Raw genomic sequence first — 12352 nt, 5'->3', positions numbered from 1 at the left:
AGTCACTGAAGGTTTTCTCAGTGAGCCACAAGAGGTCTATTTTATTCAGTGTAACAGGAGCCGTAGACAAGAAAAATAGGATACAACACAAACAACGGAGACAGAAAAGAATACAGCACAAACAAAGAAAATATAAAAGAATACAGCACAAACAAAGAAAAAAATCAAAATAAATCTTACCTTAATAAATCCTCAAAGCAGCAAAGTTAAGCTTAGAACGCTTTTAAAAAAGCGTAAGCCATAAGCAGCCCTTGAATCAAAACTAATTAAGAGTTTGGAGAAAAGTAGGCCTATCAAATAAGCCTGAATTCGTCAATTAAATTCAAAAATGAACCAAACACGAGCACGAGTCAACGTGCACTGTACTGTTAGTCATTTAACGCGTATACGTCACTGTTGTTAGATTTCCAGCTAGCATTGATTCAGTTCAGTTTAGTTTGAAATGTTATTGAAGAAATTTGTAAACCTTTTAATACGACCGCTTAGACACGAGGCTGAGCTTGAATATTGTTTTCCGTGGGCTATTTAGCGTGGGGTAGATTTATTGTCGTGTAAACGAAAGTTCCTTTAAAAATACCCCAATTCTCTCTTAGAATCATTTAATACCACTCCATGGTAACAGATTGCTAGTACTCTACGGAAAACGGTAAGACCAGGTAGGTAAGACCTACAAACAGCGCCCAATCAGAGATGCGGAGAATAACCCTCCATTGTTGTATATGTTGTTTACTTCCTCGATTTTAGCCGAGCCTTGGTTGATGTTTCTTGTTTCTAATTTCAAGGCTGAATTTTAATTAAAGTGTATATTGTAAGAGCTTTTTTATTATTATAATTATGATTTAGTTTTCGAATCCCGCGAACGTAAGTTATGCAAGTTTAATGTTGCCGTTTCGCAATAGATACTTTGATAACATCCTTGAACGTTAATTGTAGTGTAAACTTCAACATCGACAACGAAATGCCCTGATTTAAAATTAGGTAACTTATTCGAAAAGCTCAGAAGAGCTTCACATCATTAATCAGTAATAATATAGGCCAATATAATGTAACTGTTGCTTTGATTGAAAAGGGGCGCACATTAAATCCATCAAAGGACTTTCACATAGCTACCCATACCAACGATCCATGTTTGTCCAAAGGCGTGGATTACAGTAAAAAAGTGGTTAGCAAAAATGCCAATACACCATTGGATTTGGGTAGAAAGATGGAGTTTGAAGGTATAGTTAAAATGGTTAAGACCCAAATTGACTAGGATAGAAATTTGAGTTTGATTGAAACATTAAACGTATGTTTAAATAGTTTGGAAGAAAACTCGTGTGGAATGTGCAATCTGAAGAAGTTGGAAAATTGTAAGTGAAATTGAGCTTTACATTTAGTGACATATTTCTCGTTTCAATACTGCCTTCGTTGCAGAGAGGCATGACTGTATGCAAAAGGGAGTTTAGTGAAGAAAATACTGAAACCGACAAACCCTTATAAATATGTAGCAAATGGAATTCAAACTACATTAAATCAAAGAAGGTAATAAGAACGGGAGTTGAACTAGCAGCTTTGGCAAAACATTTTAGGAGCACACAGGAAGTTCAGAGAAATATTTCAAAGCCAGAACACTTCAGTAAAGCCTTCTACTCCTTTTTTTAGCCTCTTTCGGAATGTGAAAATTACTATCACTTGAAACAGCACGAACCTGCTATATACTGCAACTTTTAAAATTATTATGTTGTTGTGATTATTTTATGTAATCAAGTTGTTATTTGAGAAAAAAATACTTCTTCTTATATTTTCCGTTAAAAGCACGTAAGTTTGTTCTTATTCTTATATTTTTCCGTTAAAAGCAAGGAAGTCTATTAATGAAGAAATAATGAGTTTGCTTTTTTTAAATCTGTTATGATAATAATATTTAATTTAAAGAAATTTGCAAATTTTAGCAATAGACCACATAATAATTATCACGATTGCGGAAAATATCATCTCAATAATTTTGATGTTTATTTCAAATAATGTACACAGAATGAAATCACAAAGAAGGATTAAATAAAGAAAAATAAGTGAGGCAAACTTTTCAAAAGCAGTATTGATGTTTCTTAAATTTGTAAAAATTAGGTAAACAATATTTTCATGCAATTCTATAGTCATTTATTTTTAATGACATAATGTTTAGTAAAAATTACTCATGCATTTAGTTGCTTTCTACATTTCTAGCCTCATAATCTGCAACTTCTATTGCATGTTGTTTGCAATTGACGCAAAGCTTGGAAGAAATTTAAATTTCATTCTTCACCTTTTTCTGGACTTGAAACATTAGATAACACAACAAATGTCTCTGGCATCTACTGTTTAAAATATTAAAAAAAAAGCATTTCCCACTTTGTAAATTTTTTTAAACCTATTCTTCTTTTTATGTTCAAGTTCAAATTGAAATGCAAGGCATCTAACTGAATGTTCTGTCCTTGCAGAAAATGTTGTTGAAAATAAACATTTACACTGAAAAAAACTTCTGGGCCTAATGTTTATTTGCAAGATGAACAGTTTTATAAGATTAGTTTCTACTTCTTTTACTAATGGGCAGTAGCTGACATCTTGATTTTGGTTCAACATTATCAGTGTAGATTCTACTTTGTGAATGCTAGGTGCTGAATTAAATAAGAGTTGTTTGACGTTTGTTTGTAATCAATGATCTCGGAATTTTTACGTTTCTAGCAGCAATACTCCAAAAATGTCTCTCGATTGAAACCAAACATTATTTAAGTTTAGTGTCTGAGTACCTTTTGTAGCCATTGTAATAACAGTTTGCGTAGCTTTACATTTAGTGCCAAATTTTCTTGTTGCAATACTTATTCCTTCTTTACATGGTGGCAGAACTGTACCTACAAACGCAGCGCTACCTCCAGTTGGTTTTGATTGGATTGCTGTTTCATTATCATCAAAAGCTTGAACATGTAGTAAATTTATATCTTTATGTACTGTTAGTAAAAGTTTAGAATTTGAGCTTTCTAGAAGGTCTTTATCTAAATTTGTTCCATGAATTGGTATTGAATGTGGTTTCAGTAACATCCTTTTTTTCCCTTTAGTAACGAAAACATCATCTTGACTAAAATGTTTTGAACAAATAACAGACACTTTGTTCGGTCTCCACTCTTTACCACGATTTGTAGCCAAAATTCACATTTTAATTAGATCATCATTACCTTTACATGGTAAAAAACTTAGCCAAATACCCCAGTCGCCCAAAAGGGCACTTTTTGTTAAGGTTTACAGTACCTTTCGGGAATAAATGTAAACTGTAGGAACTGTCTTGGGCTAGATTGTCACTACAACTTGAACATCCAAGAACCACGCATCGTTTATTATATGGCATTGTAAATAGATTCTGAAGAGATGCTTATTACTCGCAAGTCGCAACAGGTAGTTTAGTTTTGAAAATACTCTAACCGACTAAACTTTATATTAAGCTCAAGATTAACGTTACAAATAGAGTTTTAGAAATCATATAGTGAAAATCATTTTTAAAATAACAATCATGCCGAAATTATACATACTCTCAGAAGTATTATAAGAAACCTCCCTACTTATAATAATATTTATGTATAATACTTCTGATACTCTTTATTCCTTCTAAGAGATCAGATAAACATATTTTTTAACACCTTTTCCTCGAGATGTCGCTTTAAACAGAACAAACTTCCTATACCGCCACTTTTAAAATTATGTAGTTATGATTGTTTCCACCCTATAAATAAAGAAATATTGTAAACCTGTCTGTAACTGTTGTTCTTTCAATTATCTTATATTTTTGTTTTAAAACTACTGGAAAAGCTATATTAATGAAGAAAGTAAATTTACCGTATTCCCTGGTTTTATTCGCTGCGTTTAGCTACGTCCACCATAAAAGCGCTTTAGGTTACCGGTTACGTAGAAAGATAGGGCGAGCAGCGCGTGATCGAGTGGGCTATGACTAAACCGAGATCTTGGTAGTGGTTGCTGAACGCACTTACAATTTTCAAACAACGAGACGTTACCAAGTAAGCGGATTTATTTTTAAACTTACTACCATAGAATATGATTATAAATGGAAAATTTATTAAAAATTAGGCTTATTTTGTGATTAATTACTTATTTAGCAGCCTTTAGAGCACTTATGGATTATAATTTCACTTTGAAATTTTTAAAAGCGTTTTTTTCAAAATATATAGGTTAAGCCTCGGTTAATGAGCGTTGCCTTCTTTCATGGCAGCAGCTAAGGCTTAGGGGTAGTAGAAAGCAGGCAGCGCTTGCCGGTTGGCTAATGGTGAAAAAAGTTTTAAAAGTACAGTACAGGCCCGTAATTAAGATAAACGTGTCTTCAAGAAACTTAGTTCGATTAAGCCGGGAGTGTGGCGCACTCCTGTAAGCCAAGCTTCTGGGCGACAAAGTTTGAGGGAATAAGACACATGTCGGCGATCCTCCCCTATAGGTGCCGACTGCCCCGTGTCCGCCGGGGGTGACTTGACCCCCACACCCCTTCCGTCACCTCCCAAGTAAACCTCATTTCCTTCCCTGATTATTCACAAACTGAAACCTGAATAATCGCATCCTTGTCGCGGACCATTAAGGGACCCAATTTACATTGAAACCTCTAATGATAAAAAAAAACTTAGTTCGATTAATTCAAGAAATAATAATTCCACTTCATCTTTTCCTTTTTGGCATACAAATTGTTCATTTCGGCAGTCAGATTGTTCATTTTAGCGTCGAAATCTCTTTCAAGTCTAGCAATTGCATTTTGGCATACCGCCTCAATGTTTTCAAGTGATGACTTGCCTTCTTCTTGTTCGTTTACTTTCTTTGATGTAGATGATTTTTTACTCTTTGGTGGCATTGAAGTAAATTGGTAACGATTTAGCGACGTGAAACAAAAAACTAAACTTAATAACCCTTGCGCGAAATTAGACGATTAAAAGATTTGAACTAAATATAAGAGACTGTCTCGCTGCAATCACCAAAAGGGTGTCACAAACAACAACCATTTTTCGCGCCTTAAATACAACTCGGTAATCAAGCCAATCACCGTCATATAGTTGGCCATCCAATCGGCGCAGGCCCTTAATAAGCTTACATTTTTTGCTGTTTTCCATGGAGTAGTTTTAGTGGAGTGATAATGGTATTTCTATTAAAATTGCCTTAAATGTATTTTACGTCTTTACTAATATTGCTCCATGGTGGCATATTGCTGACAGCATCACATTCCTCGTGACCTTTTGTCTGCTTACGATTTTGGTCTATTCTTTGCTTTGTTGTTTCACCGTCAATTTCAAAAACCTTTCGAGAAGCGTGGTTACTTGGGCCCGTGTGGGAAGTAAGGATTTTTTAAAAACTGGACCTGTGGCCAGTAGAGCCAAGGAACATGGAGATAGGGAAGTTTGGTCAGTATAGGAATCTCTCTTCACGAAATGTAGCAGGTCACATGACTTATATTCGGCGTTAGTTTGAACTGCGCAGGAAACCGCCCCAGTAGCAAAATCGACGTTGGGCCAACGGAGTCGGTTCGAGGTCCAACCAACACTGACGTAAAAGCGTCGGTAAACTTTCATTTCGACCGTCGAAATGTCCTATCCGTTTAAGCGTTGGCCCGACTTCCGGCCGTAGAAATTTGGCCAGCACTTTAACCGACTCTAAAAAGTAAGCGTGTCCAGCTCTTACATTATCAAACAAGAAGTCGGCTTTGTTATCTGGTTATGGTCGGAATATTAATCTAATTGCGGTCGGCTTTATCGACTGTTATTTGTCGGATTGATGGCTTGTTTGTGGTCGGCTTTATGGCTTGTTTGTGGTCGGCTTTATGGATTGTTTATGGTCGGCTTTGTGGATTGTTTATGGTCGGCTTTACGGATTATTTATGGTAGGCTTTACGGATTGTTTATGGTCGGCTTTACGGATTGTTTATGGTCGGCTTTATGGCTTGTTTAGGGTCGGCTTTAAGACTTGATTATGGTAGGCTTTACGACTTGTTTATGGTCGGCTTTATGGATTGTTTATGGTCGGTTTTGTGGATTGTTTATGGTTGGCTTTATGGATTGTTTATGGTCGGTTTTGTGGACTTTTTATGGTTAGCTTTATGGATTGTTTATGGTCGGCTTTATGGATTGTTTATGGTCGGTTTTGTGGATTGTTTATGGTTGGCTTTAGGATTGTTTATGGTCGGCTTTTGGCTTGTTTATGGTCGGCTTTAAGGGTTGTAGTTACTGTCTTCTAAACACCACTTTCATCTGGTCATTTTTCCATCCCACATGGACACCAGTGTGTACTTACTGGCTTCTACTCCTTCATCATCGTTAAGGTTAGAGATCGGCTAGGGTTACAAGAAACTTCTAGTTTCCCAATGGTGCATTTACCACCAAAGGTTCACGCAATTGTGCTGTTATTATCCATTACTAAGATTCGAAACCTTATGTACCGATTGGAGTAAGACAACAATGGGCGTATACTTCATTTCAAACGTCAATATTAGTCTAGTCTCTCAAGAATGTTCAATAGTTATTTTTTAAACGATGTAACGCGCAATAAGGTTAATAATTATCAAAGAAAATATATAATATTAATTATATTTATATTAATGTTTAAGATAATCTTAAACCGTTGTTACACTAGTGCACTTTGATAAAAACGCATTTTAGTTGGTAAGGAGTCGAGAAGCCAACATAATCCTTCATTACATTAACCGACTTAAAATGTAACTATCAGACTACTCTATTCTATTGTTGTCAAGGCCGACTGCAAAGCGGAGTTAGCAACTGAAGTTGGATAAAAGTCGGATTTCCGTTGTAAGTGCCAACTAGACCATAAACCGACAAATCTACCTCGAACCGACTCAACGCGGAAGAAGCTTCATTATAACGAAATCTGACATGTTTAGTATTGATCGGTAGGTAGTCGGATATGCCAACCTCTCGACCCTTGTTGTTATTTGATAAGAAACCCATGTAAGTTGGTAAGGAGTTGAGCAGCCGACCAAATCCTTTCTTACAACAACCGAAAAAAAATGTAACTGTCAGCCAACTCTATTTGTTTGTTCTCATGTCCGACTTCAAAGCGGAGCTAGTAACTGAAGTTGGATAAGCGTCGGACTTTAGATGTAAGTGCCGACTAGACCATAAACCGACGAATCTACCTCGAACCAACTCAAACGCGGAAGAAGCTTCATTGTAACTAAATCTGAAGTCTTTAGTATGATCGGTAGGTAGTCGGATATGCAGACCTCTTGTCCCTTGTTATTTTGATAAAAAAAACCATGTTAGTTGGTAAGGAGTTGAGCAGCCGACCTAATCCTTTCTTACACCAACCGAAAAAAAAATGTAACTATCAGCCAACTCTATTTGTTTGTTCTCACGGCCGACTTTAAAGCGGAGCTGGTATCTGAAGTTGGATAAGAGTCGGACTTTAGTTGTAAGTGCCGACTAGACCATAAACCGACGAATCTACCTCGAACCAACTCAAAGGCGGAAGACGCTTCATTATAACTAAATCTGAAATCTTTACTATGATCGGTAGGAAGTCGGATATGCCGACCTCTTGTCCCTTGTTGTTATTTTGATAAAAACCCATGTTAGTTGGTAAGGAGTTGAGCAGCCGACCTAATCCTTTCTTACACCAACCGACATAAAATGTAACTATCAGCCAACTCATTTTGTTTGTTCTCACGGCCGACTTCAAAGCGGAGCTAGTATCTGAAGTTGGATAAGAGTCGGACTTCAGTTGTAAGTGCCGACTAGACCATAAACCGACGAATCTACCTCGAACCGACTCAAACGCGGAAGAAGCTTCATTATAACTAAATCTGAAATCTTTAGTATGATCGGTAGGTAGTCGGATATGCCGACCTCTTGTCCCTTAATTGTTGTTATTTTGATAAAAACCCATGTTAGTTGGTAAGGAGTTGAGCAGCCGACCTAGTCCTTTCTTACTCCAACCGACATAAAATGTAACTATCAGCCAACTCTTTTTGTTTGTTCTCACGGCCGACTTTAAAGCGGAGCTGGTATCTGAAGTTGGATAAGAGGCGGACTTTAGTCCTAAGTGCTGACTAGGCCATAAAGCGAAGAATGCACCTCGAACCGACTCAATCGCGGAAGAAGCTTCATTACAACAAAATCAGAAATGTTCAGTGTGATCGGTAGGCCGTCGGATATGTCGACCTCTAGACCCTTGTTGTTATCCTTTATTTGATAGAAACGCATGTTAGTTGGTAAGGAGTCGAGCAGCCGACCTAATCCTTCATTACATTAACCGACTTAAAGACAACTATCAGCCAACTCTATTTTATTGTTCTCACGGCCGACTGCAAAGCGGAGTTGGCAACTGAAGTTGGATAAGAGTCGGATTTTAGTCGTAACTACCGACTGGACCATAAACCGACGAATCTACCTCGAACCGACTCGAACGCGGAACACTCGTGCTACTGGGGCGGTAGTGGCGCCTATCCTCAGCACGATGCGCGAGAAAAGTGCGGCGCGTGCGCACATGCGCATCCTCGCCGAAAACGGGATTTTTGGGCGACCGAAGTTATAGCGTTACACGAAACTTCCCTATCTCCATCTTCCTTGGTAGAGCCTAGGTATTTTAATTAAAAAACTGGTCACGGTGCCACCTACCACTTTTAGCCTAAAAAATCAGGCTTTCGTAATTTAGGGCCAAATTATCTATTCTGGACAATATTTGCTAGGGCGTAGGCTTAGTAGGTTAGTTTTTATAGTTATGGGTATTTAAAAATATTGGAGTCTTAAATTAAGAACTATAAGTCTTTTTTGAGTAATGCTAAATTAAAAAATTCGGCCCGTAGGGAGGGAGTTGACACTCCATTGCTATCTTCCCATAGACTCTAATACAATCAAAGGCAGCAGGCTGCCTTTCCCCAGAGACCAGACCCAAACAAGACTACCGAGAGATTATCTTCCCTTTAGCCATGCTTTAGCTAACTGCAAAAATCACTTCATCTACAGATTCTACACTGTGTAGAGCGTAGACAGACGAAAACCACCCATAATCCCACTCCCACATACACAATTCAGGAATTTCAGGCCAAGCAAGCAAACAGCATAGAAGCAAAGACGAGACAATCTTAGGGATTAACATAGTATTTATTTAATGATCCAAAATCTTGAGGGGGAAAACTTTGAATTAATTAAGTGGCCACCAGGGCCAGTAGACCCCAAAGCGTTTAATTTTTAAACTGGCCCAGGTAATTTTTAAACTGGCTATTGGCCTGTGAAAGTGCCTTATTTCCCACACTGACTTGGGCGTGATTTTGAAAACCGATTTCATTGCGTAAATAATGGATTATAGAGCTGGGTGGTAGTAGTGGTTCGCTATTAATAATATAATATTTAATCGTAATTTCTTTTATCTTAAATATAATAATTATTATTTAATTGATACTTCGTACAAAGTTTGACATATTTTACCTACTAATAGAGTAATGGCACCTACTTGCCTTTGACTGTATTAAGCTCTATGGGTAGTTAACATGGAGTGCCACTACTCTATATCACCTTAGAGGCTTAAACTAGTTTATTGAATAAAAATAAGAAAATGTTAATAATTGTGCCTTATGAGAAATTCAAGTCATCTTCATGAGCATTTGTTTTTTTTTAAGTGTTTGTTATTTTAAACTCGTGTTTTTTTTAAAAAAATAATTACCAAATTGTGAATAACTTTATTATTATAAATCTCAGAGCTTTGCGGAGTAAAAGGAACTCTTGTCATTCTTTTGCAGTGAGAATTCTCAATTGTTTAAGATAATTTGTTTAAATAAAATTGCTTAGATATTAATTGATGGATTTGTTTATTGTTAATTGGTAATGAAGTCTTTGTTGTCTACTCGGTATAAATTCTTTATTATTCAAAATAGAGCCATTTCAGAAGCTTTAGTGTGACGTCACCCACGCAGTATTTTCCCATAGAACCAAAGTGGTACCAGACACGGCCACCCACTGTCAAAGGTAAGCCCCTGACATTTTACCTTTGCACTGACGTCGCGATTGAGATATCCCTATTGAAATTAAAACTCGCGTCCATAAAAATATTAATATTATAGAAGATATGATCAAATTAAATTTAATTATTCTAGAATATATGAAATTAATTATATAGTTATTTAAAATGAACGAGGTTACTTAATTATAGGCTACAATAAAAATTTATTTAATAGATTGTATTTTCTTCAATAATTTTAACAGTTGTGGTTTTTAACTGGCAATTGATAATTTATTCATATTTTGATATTGAAAGAGCGTATAAATATATTTTGACCAGCATTCTTTATTGTAGAAATTGCGCGAACAGTTTTTAATATCAACTTTAGTCGTTTTAGATATGAACAAATTTTTTTTTTCCAAGAATGATTTAAAACAATTTAGACAAAATAATATTTAACATGTAATTAAAATTAGAAAAACGAATTTATAAAATTCAAAATAATATTTAACATATAATTAGAAGAACAAATTTATAACATTCAAAATAATATTTAACATATCATTAGAAGAACAAATTTATAACATTCAAAATAATATTTAACATATAATTAGAAGAACAAATTTATAAAATTCAAAATAATATTTAACATATAATTAGAAGAACAAATTTATAAAATTCAAAATAATATTTAACAAGTAATTTGTTGAAATTAGAAAAACAAATTAAATTATAAAAACGGAAAATTAAAAAAACTTATTTTTTTGGCCGCAGAGTCTTTTTTAGCATTTCTGCTGCCTTTTCCAACTCGGCTATTGAAGTCTGGGGCTAGGAAAAAAAGAAGATGATAATGCTTGTAATTATTTTTAACGCAATGATTAGAACTTATATCCTTATCAATTTTCACCTGGGCAATTGATTGACTGCTTCCAGCCTTCTTTAATGAAGCTGCCCTTGATCTGCTTCTCGTTAGCGTGGGCTTGCCAGCGGAGTCAGCCGAATTGGACCTGGCTCGCTGACTGCGGGTTTGTCGCCTGGAAACCAAATTTAATACGCTTTAGTATATCAGTAACTTGGCGGTTAAGCCCAAACTAAAACTTACGCGATGGACATGTCACTGTCGCTATCGCTCTCATCATCCACAGCATTTGCTGTGGCTCCCTTTACCTCTTGAAGCTGCTTGCCTATAAGTAATTATATATATTATTAATTACCAGTAACTAGAAGATTACAACGCGAGGCAAGTTAATAATCTACCATCTAATTTTAAGGCATCGCCAATTTTCATCTGTTCCATAACTTGCTACAATGAGACAATGTAACAATGAGACAATGTAACACGTTACATGTGTTATACAAATTTTTACCCTTTTGATTAGTTACAATCTTACCAATGTTATCTGCCCTACAGCTAGATGAAATTCGTCAGTGAAATTTTCCATTTTCGCATCTAGGTTGTTCATTTCGACAATCAAGTCGTTTATTTTGGCATTCAGCGTTTCCTTTTCGTCAGCCAGCCTTTCCATTTTGGCGTTGAAATCTCTTTCAAGTTTAGCAATCGCATTTTGGCATAGCGCCTCAACGATTTCACACGGTGATTTGCCTTCTTCTTGTTTCTCGACTTTCTTTGAAGTAGATGATTTTTTACTTTTGGGTGGCATTGAAGTAAGTTGATGGCGAAAACTAAACTTAAAGTAATATCGGTGCGGGAATTTAAACAATTAAAAGATTTAAAACTAAATACGTATAAGCACTATCTTGCAAACACCGAAACCGTGTCACGACTCACAAACAACAACGATTTTTCGCGCCTTAAATACAACTCGGTAACATAGTTGGCCATCCAATCGGCGCAGGCCCTTAATAGGCTTACTTACATTTTTTGCCTCTTTTCCGTTGGCGTTTTCCACGGAGTAGGAGTGATAATGGTATTTCTATTAAAATTGCCTTAAATGTACTTACGTCTTTACTAATACTGCTCCATGGTGGCAGATTGCTGACAGCATCACATCACGTTCCTCGTGACCTTTCGTCTGCTTACGATTTTGGTCTATTCGTCGTAGAGAGCTGTACTAGTTCCTTACGAATATAAAGTTATAATTTTTTAATACATTTATTATAATTTTCATAACATAATTTAAGAATTAATAGTACTAGTAACATAACACTAACTGAAATATTAGAAATTTTTTGGTAGTTTAGGAAGCAAAAAAAAACGTTTGTTTTGACAAAGGCTTAGGAAACTTGTCATTTTGGCTTTGGAAATTCATTTATAAGTAAACTTACTATGGCGAATAAAGGTTAAAAATTTAACTAAACCAATTACTGTCTGACAAATTAGAAATCCATTATGTTTTGCAGAAGCTATCCATAGAACAAAGCTTAGTAAAGCAGTTTTTGAAAG

General features: G+C 35.8%; 2 long non-coding RNA genes across 2 annotated transcripts; one reads left to right on the top strand and one right to left on the bottom strand.

The window, feature by feature from the left end:
- Positions 1-1154: 1154 nt before the first annotated feature.
- On the top strand, positions 1155-1583 carry LOC149640719 (uncharacterized). The gene is made up of 3 exons (XR_016372221.1): positions 1155-1217; positions 1300-1349; positions 1414-1583. It is a non-coding gene; the product is annotated as an uncharacterized LOC149640719 (long non-coding RNA).
- A 6318-nt stretch (positions 1584-7901) lies between these two features.
- LOC149640718 (uncharacterized) lies at positions 7902-8434 on the bottom strand. Its single transcript, XR_016372282.1, has 2 exons — positions 8085-8434; positions 7902-8018 (listed from the first exon to the last, which is right to left on the bottom strand). It is a non-coding gene; the product is annotated as an uncharacterized LOC149640718 (long non-coding RNA).
- Between the last annotated feature and the right edge of the window lie 3918 nt (positions 8435-12352).

Source organism: Phalangium opilio, unplaced genomic scaffold (genome assembly GCF_054372755.1).
Source record: "Phalangium opilio isolate 3A_F unplaced genomic scaffold, DU_Popi_V2 ptg000093l_1, whole genome shotgun sequence".
Classification (NCBI taxonomy): Eukaryota; Metazoa; Arthropoda; class Arachnida; order Opiliones; family Phalangiidae; genus Phalangium; species Phalangium opilio.
Note: the sequence above shows the minus strand (reverse complement) of the source record. Positions and strands in the feature narration are given on the sequence as shown.